Raw genomic sequence first — 16,642 nt, 5'->3', positions numbered from 1 at the left:
CAAGTGATCTCACTTGGAGGCACCCTTAATATAAAATAATATTAGACTTATTTGTCCCTGTTAAATATGATTATGCTCAAGTAATTAAAACAGCAGATAAACTCTATATGGACATTTTCCACCAGTTTCAGTCATTATCTCATATTCTTTTCTTTGCTTTCTTCAGTCTTTCTGAGTTCACTATTACTGCCTTTCTTCCTGCTTACTTATCCTTTCTTATCTTTTTAGAAACTACTTAACCAGGAGAGATTTAACAGGACATTCATCATGTACATGTGAGACAAGTTACCTGTTCAAGCCCTGCACAAGTTCAATGAATACAAAAGGGACAAATATCACTCTAAAAAAGTAAATATGGTCAGAAACAGAAGCCTACAAAAAATACATGTTTTTGCCATGCAAGGATACATATCTACCTTAAGATGACAGATTCAGTCAGCATATCGCAGCAGACTTGGGCTATTTCAGTTCACTGTTTGCATATTTTATATCAAGTGACCTGCCAAATGTCACAAAGAGGTGAACAGGGAATAGAGAAATCAGTCAAGGTAATGGATGAGCTGCAGACTTGATTATTTATTCAAATTATTCCCACAACGATTGAATCTTGCTGATTGCAGACAGCATTTTGTCACAATCATTAGGAAAGGGCAGAGGTGACAGGAATCTAATGGCCGAATTAGAGTTATTGAACAGTGCCAAGTATGACAATATTTTTAAAATCTAAAGCAGAAGACTGTCTTCATCAGTGAGTAGGAACAGTCAGAGCTCTTTTCTTTGAAGTGCTTCTCTATTTTGCTCTTGAAAGTGCACAGGAAACTCCAAACGTGTTCCAGAGGCTGCACTCAATAGCTTTCAGCTTCTCTTCAGGCCCTTTCTCTTAAAGGAAGCAAGATATCTCACCATTCTCTCCTATATTCTTTGAAATATTTGGAAATAAAATGCTTCAAATAAGTCTTTTCACACTCCTTTCTTTCCTTGTTATGTTAGTTATCATTTCAGTGTGACAGAAGCAGCAAGGAGAAGGCACTGTACCAAGCTGATGCTTAACACTGACCTGCTAGAGCCAAGGTCAGAGCTCCGCATGGTTTCAAGAGGGAGAAGATGTCCTGCATAGATTGCAGCACACTTCGATCAAATCAGTGCATTGATTTCATTTCTGACAACCCTGCAGCTCTGTTTGATATGAGAAGAGAGCACAGGGGCCATTAAATGGACATCTTTTCCCAAGTACCCTAGGTTTTCTCCTTTATTTTCTTCCTCCAGAAAGACAGCTGTTTGAGTCATTTTTGTATCAAGCATTCTGATATACTCCTTTGATTGCTAATAATCATACTCATGCTTGTAATTTTAATACAAATGAACTGCATACTTCATTACACAGGACAATACAAATTCTTTTTGCTTAATAAACATTCAGATGCTAAAAAGTGTTCCACCTTCTTTGAGAGAAAAATATCATTTTGATTCACAGTCTCTTTCAACAGCATCAACGTAAGAAGTTTAGAGTTATTGGAATGTCAACATCCATAAGATATCGACTAATTTAAAAACGCCTTTAACAACTTTTTAATAACTTCTTTTTCAGCATTGCGGAATATATTCTCTGAGTTTTCAGTCAGATGAATATAATGCATGTTAGTAAGAATTAGTCAAGAATATTTAAATGTCTATAAAGTTAGAAAGACCTCAAAACATATTGATAATTCTGTTATTTTTAGAAATTGTGGTAAAAAAAAAGAAAAATCTGAATAATAAGAATATAAAGAATAAAAATGTAAAAAGAAAAAAAAAGAACAATTTTAATCATAGATATGTTCAATCCCACGGGGGGAAAAATCAAACAAAAAAGGTAAACAAACATATAAGTGTTGCAAAATAGATGAAAGACTGAAATGAGACGGTTTCTGTTCTCATAAATAATTTATAGAATTTTTCCTTTACCTCCATCTTTTAAACTGTCTGAAATCATAGATTCTATGATTCTATGAGGTGTCCCTGCCTACAACAAGGGGGTTGGACCTAGATACTACTAAAGGTCCCTTCCAACCAACTTTCCAACTTTCTACAACAAAAGTGTAGAAAGCTTTTCTTATGAGAAGAGCTAAAGGAGTTTGAATAACTTATCAGATTTACTACATGCATGTCAAAAATATTAAAACTTGAGTTAATGAGTCACGAGATCTAGTAACCTAGCTTTTAGGCTCCTTGTTTCCCATTGATGTGCATGATAACATCACAGTTGACCGGATTAGACCTTGCACACTGGTTTATAGCAGAGAAAATCCATATCACCTACAAAATTAACAGTAGGAAAGGTTTTTCAGGGAAGAGAACTCTTCTAGAATTTTCTAAAGCTACTAAATCCAAGACTTGGAAGATGCATCTTTAGCTTGTTTCTCTATCTCAAGTCCCAGCTCTTTGTTTTGAAATGATTTAAATAGAGAAATTATAATCCAAATTAGTCTTTATACAGAATGTAAAATGTTAACCAGGTTCTTTATTTGCTTCTCCTCTGTATAGTCTCAGAGATATCCAGCTCCTTGCTCATCTGGCCTTTAAATAGCATGTGGTCATGACTTTGATAAATTGCCCTTTATGTCAACAGGAGAAAGATCTGGCCAAGCATTAGTTAATACCCGTTATCTATGTGAAATATAAATTACTCTCCACTTCCTACTCAAATGCAACATTAACATTTTATGGAAAACTGAACAGGATTTTTCAGGTTTGTTTCTTCACTCCTTTCCCATTCCTATGTTAAAAGTCAGTATAGGGGTTGAAAAGGCTCCTGTAGAGCTCTTAGTGATTATACTTTTTGCCAGGGAGAGAAGCAAAGAGGTTTAATGAATACTGAGAGTAGAAAGACTCCAGGTTCCAGGCCTTTTATTATGACATGTTTTATGAGCTTATTCTCACAGGCAATCTTAGCAACATGATAAAGAGAGCTCAGAGGATATTGATTTGCATTATGTTTAGTAGGGCTGCTGACTGGAAGTCAACGCAGAAACAGTTTTGGCAGGCTAACTAAGAGTTATCAAGGATAAGGTCTGAAGTCATTGCCTTTTATTTGGCTAATCAAAAGCAGATAAATATAACTTGTGAAGCCCTATTTCCTAAAACACAGAGAAACATCTAAACATGAGAGCACATAGTAGCAACTATCTAAATTGTTCACCAACTTGTAATTATCCTTGTAGCTCCTTGTATCATACTTATGGATTTGAGCATACTTGTAATACTGACAATATTAACTATTATACTGACTTAAGAACAAAGCAAAATTCACATAAGCTTCTGAACTGTTACTATGTCAGCTTGTCGTATGAGAGTCTAAATTCAGCTTTACTCAAAATTTCAGGAAAAATTGTAGCTAAATAACCAGAGTGCCAGTACTAAGTAAAATATTTACAGTGAAAGGAGAATATAAACTCTGACAAAAATGGCAGCTATTATTTTGAAAAGGCAATTATTTAAGTATCTCTATATCATATCTCAGTATCACACGAATGGATTTCCAGTTCTCAAGCACATTATGGAAAATACCCGATACAGACATATGCTGGTTCCTATTGCAGGCATCACTAAAACAGAATCACAAAACTAAATAGAGAAGTTTCTAATTAACTACTTACTGGTAAGCTGCCTTTATCTCTCCTTGCTCTTGCTTGAAGGCTGTATATTTGAGAGCTTCCTTGACCCATATTTATTTGGTTGTATTTCAGAAATAATAAAATTATACTGTAATATAATATTAATACAAATATATGAAATGCTGCTGTTTGTGTTAATTATGATTTTATTGTGAGTGATAAACTGCTTCCCTTTCCTGCTCCATCTTTTCTTATCTCTCGTAAAATGTGTTACATTATTGATAGGACAGCTTCCAAAGAAAATCAATTCTGTTTAGTAAGCAAAATTGTTTATTAGTCCATTTTTAAACATTCTGTTACATGTGAGTTCAAAATACCCGGTCCAAATTCTTATATGAGAACAGATTAAAGAAGAACTCAGTCAGGAATGAAGAATCTTGGGATTTATCACAGTAAAAGTAAGTCTAGGGTGTTCTCAGATTGGTAAATAACCACAGCTGCCCAAGTCTACCATCCACTTCCTTTCTTCGTTGTTATTCATCTATTCAAGCTTAGTGACCACATAATTTAGAGCTCATTCTATTCTAAAGGATAAATGATAATCTGAAAAGTTTGATAAAGAGACGATAATGTCTGCCACATTTTTAGAAAGCCATTAACAATTGCAATAGAAATAACAGGAACAGAATTTTTAGTGAACGGTGCTTAATTTAATTTTTATTGTTTAATACATACTTTCTAAAAACAGTGAAAATAGTGAAATTGTTCTAAATTGACAATAATTAATAGGTAAAAACTGTTGTACATTTGGTTATGAGTGAATTATTTATTCTAATCATCTCTCATTTTTGATAAATAATTAGCATTTTTTCAGCTTATAGTCTTAAAATATTTACTTAGAAAGATTAATTCTTAGAAGAAGACAAGTAGCCAATATTCTATATTCTATCTATTCCATATTCTGTATATTTACATTTATGTTAAGCATTGTATGAATTTCTGGATGTGTGAACAGAATATATTGGCTTTTCTACTAAAAAACTTTTAATACTGATAACAAACCTATTTCAAACAAAGAATTTGCAAAGTATTACATCACTCAACCATTCCTACTCAGTATTACAGAATCACAGAATTGTAGGAGTTGGAAGAGACCTCTAGAGATTATCAAGTCAAATTCCCCTGCAAAACAGGCTCCCTGCACACGGGTGGGTTTACAAGCAGGTCTGGAGTATCTCCAGAGAAGTAGAATAAAGTATAACACAAAACTTTATATGAGAAAAAATTGTGAATTTACACTGCAATTTTGCATAAATATATGATCAGATGATACAAGGGGTTGAAGGCAGACTCTTCTTAGAGGTACTCATGGATGGGGCAAGAGGAAAAGTGCATGGTTTTAAGCATTGGAAATTTTAGTTAAATGTAAGGATAATTTTTTGTCAATTAGCACAGTCAAATACAGGAACAGAACATCCAGACAAGTTGTGCCTCCTCCATCTTTGGATGTGTTCAAGGCTCAACAGAACAAGTTGATCTGCTCTGAGCAGGTGTTTAGACCAATTGACTTCAAGAGGGCCCATCCAGTCTGAAGCATTCTGTGATCTTATGTTCACTCAAAACACTTTGAGGACCCATTTCCGTTACTCAAATAACTATTTGAACTAACCTTATGAAAAGCCAATTCTCTCTAAATGTTTTTTCCTGCTACAAACTGGGCTGAAATTTCACAATGGACTAAGCACAAATGTTTAGAGAGAGTGATATCTTAGGAAACCAAGTAGAAAAAGTAGTTAATCAAATGCTGGCATGTTGTTCTTTAGAAGAACCCTATCCAGTTTATATTTAACTTCTACCATCTGAAAATGTAAAAGACTCAGGCAACAAAGCATCACTGTTGGGAAAATTAATTTTGGACTCTGTTAGCCAGGCTCCAATCAAAGCTTTCTTTGTTAGATAGGTCAAACCTACCCATTCTCTTACAAAGCCAAAACGCTACAGAAACAAAGGCTGCATATAAGAAGATCAAAACCCAGCTGACTTTCTCAAGGCAGCTCCAAAACAAATTACAGATCATATTCATAGCTAATGCCAATCAGATCAGGTCCTCTAACCTGAAGAAGAAACACTGTTTCAGTGAAGATAAGCATCTGAACCCATGCACAATGTTGAGTAATAAAACTTTTGGTTCTTTTATAAAAAGAATTAAGATGAACAATTGAAAACAAGATGCTTGACACATTTCAGAAACAAACAAACAAAAAAATTCTTTATAGGCTATAAAATAATTCATTACAGATTTAACACTGGAAGACTTTTTACATTAAAGCCTAGATTTTTGGGTTTTGTTAGGCAATGTGACTTTTTCAGAACCATTCCAAGGTTCCAAGCCACAGCAATTGCCTTATCATGCTTAGAAGATACCACAGATCACCAAAATAAATGTCATCATAAATACATCTCAGCCAAGCTCACACTGCAGAGCCCACATGCAGGCTTCAGGTCACATGGCAAGAGGCCTGTCTCTTGAGGGAGAGACACTGTCTCAACACAGATACTCCAGATCATGCCAGAGATGCTCTCCAGTGGTTTAGTGATACTGCATAGATCATCTTTTCTGCTCCTTGTACTGCACCCCAATCATCAATACCTTCTTTCTACTTCTCCCAGAAACTTCAGTGAACATACAGCTTTGCATTATAAATCTTCAAGAAACTCTATGCCAAAAGTATTAGCAATAGAAATTAAATGTAACAGCAAAAAGGAAGTAGGGATGTCTGTGCAGTAAAACAACTCCAGAAGGTTTATCAAAATGCAAGTTTCATAATGACTCTGAAAACTTAGCAACAGTGCAGATATATCATTCTTGCCAAAACCATCTCTCACTCATCATGGAGTGAGAAATAATCAGTATTCTTTGAACATGACATTTCAACATAAGAAATCTGAAAGTGCTTCATGTTTTAAAGGCTGATGAATACTCTTGATGAAATAATCAGCAAACATACATATATATAACAAAATAAAGTATTCAGTCAGAGGTCCATTTCTGTGTATTTTGTGTCATATGACAGTGAAATGATGTGTCTAAAGTCTCCTTCTGAAACTCCAAAATGGAATTACGTTCTTTTACAAAGTATCTATTTAAAAAACTATGCACTTGCTATTGTTATCAGGATAATTTTACCATGTGTTTCATCACTGCTATGTGTATGAAGTCCTAGCAGGCTTTCATTTTAGATTTTCAGAATAATATATAAGTCTTTCCATTCCGTAAAAGAAAAAGGAAAAGGCTTCTCAATAGGTTTAATACCATGTATGTCTTGTTGCTATTCTGGGTTTCCCTATACTAATAACTCTCTTAAATATCTTGCATCTTGTCTTGTAGGTAAGACTTCTGTGTGATAGAGCTTATGGAAGACCTCTTGAGTAATAGACATCAATAAAGTTTCTCTTAGTAAAAGGGAAATAGAATTGACTTGACTTGCATGGAAGTGCTTTTAATTAAAAAAAAAAAAAAAAAGAAAAAAAAAAAGAAAAAAAAAAGAAAAAAAAAGAAAAAAGGGAAATCAAAATCTTTTACTCTGATTATGCAGTTGGTGCTGAACGAGAGTTTCCTTTCAGTGCCAGGGAGATGCTGTGAGCTGAATCAAAGGGCAGAAGGACACAGCAGCATTTGCTGAGTTTGATTGTTTCCAGAAGCTGATTTAGGAAAGGGAGTGTCTGAATCCAATTGTATACATACTCTGTCTCCTGACTCAGGATCTCATGTGGAACAAGAGAAATCAAGCTGCAAGTTACAACTCAGCTGAAAATTGCTGTTTGAGAGCCTTTTAAACATTTTGGCTTCACTTGTTATTGCAGTTAACATTACATTCAAATGTTACATTCAAATTCATTTTGCATGTAAAAATAAGTTTTTCACTCTACAGTAATTAATTGTGTGCACTATGGCATTAAATAAATAAATAAATAAAATAAAGAACCACACACAAAAAAAAAAAACAAGCTAGCTTTATTATAGGCAGTGTGTGCACTTCTGCAGCAACACAGTTGTGCTATCCCAACATCAATTGCTGTAATGCAAAAGAATAGAATGTGTTAAGTGTGCCTGGGAACCTAATACCACTGCTGAGAGGTGTCAGGCAGCACAGGTGCACAGCTATCTCATCTGGGAGGCACTTAGAGGCCTTCAAGCATCAAAGTCTGCAGTGAAAACCTAAGAAGTTGCCTCTGCCTCTATGTAATGTAAGGTGGGAATTGAGCCATGCCAAGTCTGCTATTACTCTAGAGTGGCTGTTTCCTGTTCTCACTAATCTCAGTCAAGAATTACTAGTAGACTTCATGCCAAGAACTCAATTTGTACATAAGATGTTGTGTGGTTGTCAAAATAGGGTTCAGGTTTTGGAAAAAAAATACAGGAGAATTTCTTGATGTTCTTGGGGAAGGGAAGTGAAGGAGGAAGCAAAGAGCCTCAACCTCCCTGGCTTTTTTGGAAGTGAATACTGGGATAATGATTTCTAAAGAAGTGATCATTGTCAATAGAAAGTTGGTGGGAGGGAAAAAAAAAAAAGAAAAAAAAGAAAAAAAAATTCTTATACTTGTCACCTGTGATAAAGGATTGATTATCTTTCAGGAGAGAGAGAAAGACAGGGTTTGATTCAAATCTCTAAGTGACTCAAAAAAAGATGAGAAATACAAGGTAATGTTCATGTATAAAAGAAAGACCCTAATAAGTGATCTGGTAATTGAAGCATCTAAACAATCTATCTGGTGGATATATAGGAAGAAAGAGATCAGTAAGGATCATTTTATTTCTGTCACACATCATGTTTTCTAAACCTTTACAAATACTGTTTGAGATTTCACAGATAAGTATTGCTTATTCTTTCCTTGATGTGGGCTGAATGAAAGGTGATTTAAGGGTAAAGGACAAATTCAGGGTAAGTAGCTAACATCAAGGCATTCCTGTGCAGTGCAATTATTGTAACTGCAGAACTAGGCTGTTTCTGTGACACCTGTCACTTTGGCTTCCTGAGAAGAGAATGGCAGAAGGGAGAGGAGGCAATGTGCAGGTTAGCGCATTAAAAAACCTACACAGAGAGCAAATTCAGCTCACCTGATGCAAGCACCAATGACTGGTCATCTGAGTATCTCACTATACTCTCCTGATAAGATCTCTTTTGACTTCAGTGAGTTCTTAGATGTTCAGTGGACATCAAAGGTAAAATCCAACCCAGATGTGCATTGCACAGATGCTCCAGAAGCCAACAGAATGAACAAGCTTCAGGGGGAAAAGCTCTATTTCTGAAGCCAGCATTTGCTAAAACAGCTTTCTGGCACTGGCAGAATGCCTTGTGAAGAATATCAGCAAAGTCCAAGAGCTCTTAGTGACTATAAAACTGCAAATAAGCATATGTAAATCAAATATGGCACAAAAAGACCTAAGCTGGTGTTGACTGCATCTTTTAAAGGAGCTGAAGTAGTTTACTTGCTTTAGCTTTGCTGGGTCTGAGCCAGTCAAGTCAGCTTTTCCTTCTAGATTCGTGCATGGGAATGACCGCAGTGCCATTTAACACTACTCCATTGGTCTGAGATTCAGTTTCATATTTCTGCCTGGCACTGCACTGCAGTTTGGAGTCCTCTAACTTCACTGTTATTTACAAGCATGACCTGTGTTTCTGCCAGAAAAAAAATCTAGCAAAAAATCTATAGTCTGAAAGCTCTTAGTAGCTATTTCAATCATAGCCAAGATGGGGATGGTTTTCATTTGTGAAGGGGAGAATATCTAATATACTGAAGAATGTAAGGCAGGAGAAAACAATATTCTTTTAATCATCCTATTACAGTCAACAGCCCCAGACTCAGAAAGCTGGACAGAATGGGAGACTTACATTCTCACATACTAATCTGTCCATCTAAGTAGAAAAACTGCCTCTTAGGAAAACTGACATAATTTTCTCCTAGTAAAATTCTACTACTTCATCAAAGGCACCTAAGTATCCATTTGAATAAAGATGGAACTTCATTTCCCCTTCCTGAAATGAAGGGGAAATCTGACTACTAAATAAAAGAGAAACATTTCCTGCTTCTGCTCCTGGGACTGATATCTAGGCCAAATCTCTCTTGGCACTATAGATATTCATCAGCATGAGCATCAGTTCCCCTCTGTCTCCACTGCGCAACCTTTCTGACTGGATGAGTCACTGTATGCACATGCATCTGAGCTGCAAGCAGCCCTCTTCACTCAGTCTTAAGAGAGGGCTGTATGCAGCAGCCTTGTTTATTCTGACCCAGAGCCTTTAGGTATGGCAGATTTGCTGCTCAGTTTTAGAATGACTGCTTTTGTAAGAGCCAGGAGTGAACAGATAGATAAAGAAGAATAGTTCTGTATATGTACATTGAGTTTAGTAGCTGCAAAAAGTGCCGTTTTTAAAGCTCATATGCAACGACTCCTACAGTTTCCCAGAAAATGCAAGCATGACTGCATATTTTCAGAATGACTGCTTGATGTGCACCACATTTCATGCACTTGTGGCAGATGATGAATATGGGTAGAGTAGAAAAACCCTGAGGGAAATGATTTTGGAAAACAAGCTAGTCCCACCACTAGGATCATACTTCTGCCCTACTACTAACTAGACCTAGAACAGAAGAATATTGAATATCTCTCATTCTAGACGGGAGCTTACTCAGCTGTTAGATGTCTCCATACCCCCCTCTTGCTCCTGTGGTTCTAGCTGTAATTGGTTTACAGAAAAGATAAGGTACAAGATTTCGTAGCCTACATTCCTAAGGTAAAAACAGCCAGTCAGTCACAACCTGTTTCCCAAGAGCTTTGCTGCATGTTGTCTAATTTTTGTTTAGTTTGATTTTTGAGAGATGCTGGCCATGGACTACAGTTCCTAGAGATTTGGGAAAAAGCTTTATTGTAATTTAGTTTCTAATAGGTACAGGCAAATTTCTAGAAGAAAGAGAGTACTTTTAAGCAGAGCAAACTCAGAGCCTGCAGCCAAACAGCAAATCCCAGGAAAATGAAACCTCATTGTAATGGTAATGGCATTACTTTTTAAGTTGAGCAAAGCATTAGGTAGATCAACTACTGACATGGCACTGTTCAGGACAGGCATAGCAGGAGTCTAAAAATGTCATCCAGAAGATAGCAAGACTTTGTGATGGAGGTAGTTGGTTGTTTGAGATACTTGAATAGAGCAGTTCATATCAATTCACCACACTATATAACATGTTTTTTTTAACACAAAAGCAAAGTCAAATGTTGCATTCCAGCCCCTGCCAAACTGCTATTTACTTTGACAACTGGAACAGAGAAGACAGTTCCTGTGTGGTCTAATACTATTTGTGTATGATGTTGTGCCACTTTCTCATAGGACAGACAGATCATCTGAACACAAAGGTAAAAATAACAAGCAGCTTATCTACAGAGGCTAAGAAAAGATTTTCAGAGAAAAAAAAAAAAAAAAAAAAAAGGTAAGAAATGATTGTAAACACTAATGCAGAAAAGAATGTTTTGACAAATATAGTGTGTACTTTTATACTAAGGATAATGAAAACTTACCTCACTTAATCTCTGTGCACAATCATTCTCACATTAATTTCAGTAGCTACCAAACTAGGACATGAATGAAATACATGGGAAGATATGGGAGGATGAGGGAGGTGATCCTGCCCCTTTGCTCTGAGCCAAGGAAGCCTCACCTGGAGTAATGCGTCCAGATGTGGAGTCCTCAGTACAGGAGAGACATGAAGCTGTTAGAGTGTGTGGAGAGGAGGGCCACAAAAATGTTCCAAGGGATGGAACACCTCTCCTACAAGGACAGGCTTAGAAGGTTGGGGAGAAAAGAAATCTCAGGGGAGACCTTACAGCTGCCTTTCAGTACCAAAAGGGGGAATCTAAGAAGAGGACAGGCTCTTTCACAGTCTGTTGTGACAGGACAAGGGGAAATGGTTTCAAACTAAAAGAGGGGAGATTTAGCTTGGGTATAAGGAAGACATTTTTTACAGTAAGCATGGTGAGGCAATGGAACAGGCTGCCCAGACAGATGGTGGATGCTCCATCCCTGGAGACATTCAAGGTCAGGATGGACCAGGCTCTGAGCATCCTGATCTAGCTGTAGGTGTCCCTGTTCATTGTAGGGGAGTTGAACTAGATGACCCCTAAGGGTCACTTCCAACTCTAAAGACTCTATGATTCTACAGTCTGCAATTATAATGCATCCTTGTGTTACATGGATCGTGTAAAGGTTGCAGCCAGTCACAGGTAGCTAATTTCATTCAGATTTTGGCAATGTGTTCTCTGTTCAGTTTAGGATCTCAAAGCAGCAGAGCCATTGAGGGACAGCAGATCACTGTACTGCCTGCTAATTAGGGGCCTTACAAATATAGGTCACAAAAACAAAAGCAAAGCTTTTCCGGGAGAAGACAAACTTGTGATTTGTGAATGAAAAGCCAGGAAGTTTTAAAAGTGAAACAGAAGTAAATTCAGTCAGGCTCTTCTTACAGCTGAAAACAGTGAAAACTCTTGGCTTTCAGTACTTTTAGGGGAGAGAAGATTTTCTTAACCCTTTGTTCTTCTAGATAAAATCCAGCCAGTTAATGTTAGAAACACGTTTTCCAGCCCTTATCAGAACAGGGAAATTAAGAAATATAGAATACGAGGTAAAATAATCTGATATTCCTCTATATGTATCTATACTTTGTTAAACACTGCTGTAGTTTCACTCCCTCATTCAGTATCAGACACATTTCAAATCTTTAAAATTTATGTTCTTCAGATTTGCTTTAATTGTGAAATACTTGAACTGGGGGGAAGGGGGAGTGGCGGGGAAGTGAGGGTTTGTTCTTACCAAAATATAATGTCTGCAGTATGCAATTTCTGAAGATGCAATTATTGTCTATCTTAGAAAGACCAAAAAGCTGCCTTACTGTACAGCCTCACAGATAATGAAAGGTATACTAGAAAAGAATTTATAGTAGCGTGGCCCCAATCCATACATGTGTTACAACTTTGCTGAAGAACTGCCTGTTATTAAAAGTCTAGCAATCTATTTTTCCTTGCAGAATTCAAAAGAAGGGTATTTTCTCTTACAGACAATGAACTTGAATAGGAAATTAGGGTATTAAAGTCAGTAGGACAACCCGCTAACGTTCCTTTCTTTCTTTTTTTTTTTTTTTTCCTGAGAAAAAAACATTTGCAAGCATCCATTCAGTATATTTTTCCTCGTTCCCAATCATAGGAAATCCATTTTTCTTGCTGTCTTAGAAGTGTAGCAGTGAACAGAGTTCTAAAAACATCATCACATGTTACCAGAAGTTTGACTTTATGAAAATTTTATTCTGAAATCTTCTTTGTTCAGTTGCAAAATGTACACTGAAGTTATAAGCATGAAAGTCCATTAATGGGCCTGTTGCAGAGACTGTAAGAAACCTTCATCTCACAGCAGATTCCTCAATAACTTAAAATAATTACAGTAAAAAAAAGAAATCTATTTTATCAGTACACAACATTTTTTACAATGAGACAGTGATTTATCAACCAGGTTTTTTTCATATTCTTTTCCAAAGCCCGGTGTTCATGGACTGCAACATAAGACAACTGGATTTGATTCTCTCCATGGCATCTAATTTTGAGAAAGCTTTCAAAGCCCACAAACTGTGTGTAAATTTTACTTAAGATCAAAATTCTGACCTTCAAAATCCATTGCTCAACTGCTGTCAACCATGGGGGCACACGTTCGGACTGAACAATTATTTACTGAGATTAAAGTCATTACCATGGAATTGATCACTGTACAAAACACAACAGAAGATAATCACTTTTATTATTATTATTTTTAATATATGTATATATATATATCCAAAGGAAGAATTTAATTACTTTATTCAGTGGCTTACTGATTAGAGATTTTGTCCTAAAACTAAGTACTTCATTCCCTAAAAATACCAACAGTGCAACAAAAAAAATGATGAACATCTTATCACTTACCAGTACCAAATGAATTCTGAGATTCCTCTGGACTAGGAGAAAAAGTTTATTTCTCACTAATTATGCATTTACATCATATTCTCTCTCCCACCCACAGAATTTTCCTTTATAAGGGGCCTTTATCCTGCTGACATACAATAATTCAGTTCCCTTTTTTGGAATCACACATGCAATTGGACCTTAAAACTAATGTCCATCACTAATATACAGGTGAGGTGTTGAAAATACTTAGTATTTTCTAACCGTAAAATCATAGTCTGTTGGCACAGCCAGCAGAGACAACACATTTTTGTTGCCATAATTTCCATGTGCAGGCCAGGAACACTGCACTGTCAACAGAAAGAACAAGGCATGTAAATAAAAGTCCACTAGGAGAATGAGAAAGGTTGCTTTATATTAAGACTGCAACACTTGCAGAGCATTTACAAAATATATATTCATTCCTTAATCCCCAAACCAAAGGTGTTTTGCAATTACTTGGGATACACACAGTATATATATATATATATGTACATATACATACTCAGTTATATATAAATATATATATTGGTATATATATATTTGAGATTAAACTTAATTCTATTAAGGATTTACATCACGCCATTATTAACAGTAGATAACAATATGAATTTAGATCAATACATACGGCAGACTACATGGAATATTTCACCTTCTGCTTTTCCTTATGAGGGAAACAGTTTGAAATGTTAAGAAAATGAGAGTAAAAATATTTTCAACTGTTATTAAAAAAGTACAGAGCCCTAAGGCATAGGAATGGTACACAAATAGAGACCTAACGTTATAAAGCTAATGCAGAAGAAGCTTTAATTTACAGAGGAAAATAACTCCGGAAAAGAAAAATAAAAAATGAACAAAAATCCCTTTGTAATATAGTGTAATACAGCAGAACATTAAGGAACAAGACTAAATCTGGCTTGTGATTTCAGGGCATTTTAATAGTGTAATGTATTTTGAAACAAAAAGTTTCAAACAAACAAGTTTCAAATGAAGAAATAATTACAGAAAGCATTTTCAAGAATTAAAGTACAGTAGCAACATCTTTCATACTTTTATCTGGAAGTTTTTACAGTTCGTACTAAGCAAAAGTATTTCTCATTAGAAGTCTGATCTTATTTTTCCTGTCTCTTTTTTCTCCCAGATTCTCATTTTCTCTCAGACCAGACAAGGAAAATGTTACACATTTTCCCTCCCAGATGCTCACCCATCTCTCTTCTATGCTTTGATCTATTACTAACCTCTTCAATCATTGCTTAACCACAGAGCTGCTATTTCTTTTGAACCCTAAGTTGAAAATAAACTGATGTACAGTTTGGACTTTGGTGAACTACTTGCTTCGTTCAAGATTAATTTTACATCTTCTAATAATCTAACTGTGCTTTTTCTTTCCCTTCTTAGATTTCAAACAGGATGTAATCTCTTATGACAGAACACTGTAAAAATTCAAGCTTGTAACTGATATATACATAAGTAAATTATAAAAGATATTTTTGCTTTAATATTGTTTTTCACAACACCTTTAAGATTCTCTTCTATGTGAAGAAAATATTGGAACATATTGAATACTATTCCACAATTTAGCATCCACCCTATGAATAAGGTAAATTATATCTTATTCAGATATAATATCTGAATATATAATAATAATCTTATTAACAGCTCTGAGACATTGTAAGACCTGGAGCACCTTTCCCAAAACTCTTCTGAGAGGCTCAAAAAGGAGTTAAAAAGTGAAGTATTTCCACTTTTCCACCCACATGACACCAATTAGAACTGCATCATCTGTGACTGGCTGTAAATTGCCATCAGAATATGTGGGAGAATAGAAAGAAAAAGGAATTTATTTCTGTCTAGCCAAAAAAGAAAAATTTTTCTTCATCTTGCTTTATTCTCCTTCCTTACTGAGTAACACACTATTTTTGCTGTTTATTTCTGTCAGTGAAACAGGAGAGTTTGTTTCTTAATACCTATTTATTTGTTTTCTGTCTCACAGTTGTTCATTTGTTCCCATTTCAGGAAGTATCTCTTTCAAGGAAGTTCTGTAAGCACATAAATCACACATGAGCTTTTTAAAGTCCATTAGAACTATGTGCTAAATACCTCCCCAGACACTCTGGTATTCAAACATGGGGTGTTATGCTAAGCCTCAGCATTTCTTTCTACATCACAGAGATTTACCCTTTTCAGTATTTTCTTTGAAGTCCTATTTATGTTATCCAGAGAAAGACCATGAGACCTCAAGAAAAGATAAAATTATACCAGATGAAACCCTGATTAAACAAGTATTTCAAGTTTGCTTAAGCAAACAAGTATGAAAATAAAAGTTGAATACAAAATAATTGCAACTCAAAAGAAAATTTAAGATATCAAACTTAACATAGTTGTGATTTCAGTGTTAAAGTGGAAAATAATTATCTCATCTAGACACATAAAAAGATCCCAGTTTTCTCAGATATTTTTTCTTACAATTGAACTTTTGTAAAAATTCTGTTCAGGTAACTGAAACATTTCATCGCTCCTTAAACTTTTGAAGTGTCGATCCCATTAAACTTGGTAAGGATATCTTACCTAGTTTGAGCTGGAGATTATAATGCCAAAATTTCCTTACTGTGAAGCTCATATTGACAACTTTTCAAGAAGAAGGGATTAGGAAGATTAGAGGATCATTCTTTGAGTTCCTGCCATTAACCTAACTTTGTTCACAACATTGATTATAATTTTTTTCACCCAATTAGCTACATATATTTCAGTTAAATATACTATTATTACAGCAGTAATTATTGAGAAAGAGCCCTTTGTCATAAACTCTTTAAAGCCATTCTTTAAATTTCAAATAGGATCCTAAAGAAAAGCTCTTTGATGCAGCTATTTCATTTGGTTTGTTTATCACTTCGTTTACCAAAGGTTATGGGAGCATCTCTAATAACGTTTGCCACATCCTAAGAATATGTAGAATGGTTCTTTTAGCTGTTAACCCCTATGGGTACCTCATCATTCATAAATATGTCCCATTTTTCGAGGTATTGAT

This window comes from Coturnix japonica, chromosome 1 (genome assembly GCF_054131305.1).
Source record: "Coturnix japonica strain WE chromosome 1, WE-NBRP24, whole genome shotgun sequence".
NCBI lineage: Eukaryota > Metazoa > Chordata > Aves > Galliformes > Phasianidae > Coturnix > Coturnix japonica.
Note: the sequence above shows the minus strand (reverse complement) of the source record.